We start from the raw sequence: 775 nt of genomic DNA, 5'->3' as shown, positions 1-775 counted from the left end.
GCAAGGTGCTCAGACAATACATGACATACTTAAGGGAAGCTGGTCGGTGGGTGTGGCGGGTGTCGGACAACCCCTTTAATTCTTCCCTGAGGATAAGTCATCAATATTAAAAAGCCCAACCAACCTCTTTCATTTCAAAGACTGAATTGTCACTTCTGGAAGAATGCTTTCACTGAAGTCCTCCCTGCACAATAGCATTAGATTGTTATTGCTTCTATTACACACTCCATGTATTACACAGTGTACAAAGTCTACACACCTGCAAGTGGAAGCTTAGCTGTTCATGTAGTTAGGTCAGAGCATTATTTAGGTGTCTAATGTTTGATGAAGATGATGAACAGATTCCTAGGTAACTTAATATTGTAGTTATTCACTTTTAGGTCTCTTTATATATGCAACTATACATTTAACGGGAAACTGTAAGCAGGTTTGTCAGGCTGTCCATGCTGCACCTGATTCAGGTTGAGCGGAGCCAATAGAAGAAGAAATGCTAAAGCCCTTTCCAAGCATTATTTATCCAAGCATTATTATAAAGCCCTTTCCAAGCATTACTTTTAAATACATAAAGGGAATCAACAAGGTAAAAGAGGAGAGAATATTTAAAAGAAGAAAAACTGCTACAAGAGGACATCGTTTTAAATTAGAGGGGCAAAGGTTTAAAAGTAATATCAGGAAGTATTACTTTACTGAGAGAGTAGTGGATGCATGGAATAGCCTTCCTGCAGAAGTGGTAGCTGCAAATACAGTGAAGGAGTTTAAACATGCATGGGATAGG

General features: G+C 38.8%; 1 protein-coding gene across 1 annotated transcript in view; it reads right to left on the bottom strand.

The window, feature by feature from the left end:
* The window catches only part of ACP3 (acid phosphatase 3), a 94954-nt gene extending 94911 nt beyond the window's left edge, over nucleotides 1-43 (bottom strand). Inside the window, exon 1 of the mRNA XM_040432944.1 lies at nucleotides 1-43. The gene's annotated coding sequence lies outside the window, so the exon portion shown is untranslated.
* Between the last annotated feature and the right edge of the window lie 732 nt (nucleotides 44-775).

Source organism: Bufo bufo, chromosome 5, assembly GCF_905171765.1.
Source record: "Bufo bufo chromosome 5, aBufBuf1.1, whole genome shotgun sequence".
Classification (NCBI taxonomy): Eukaryota; Metazoa; Chordata; class Amphibia; order Anura; family Bufonidae; genus Bufo; species Bufo bufo.
The sequence above is the reverse complement of the archived record's forward strand: the minus strand, read 5'-3'. Positions and strand labels throughout refer to the sequence as shown.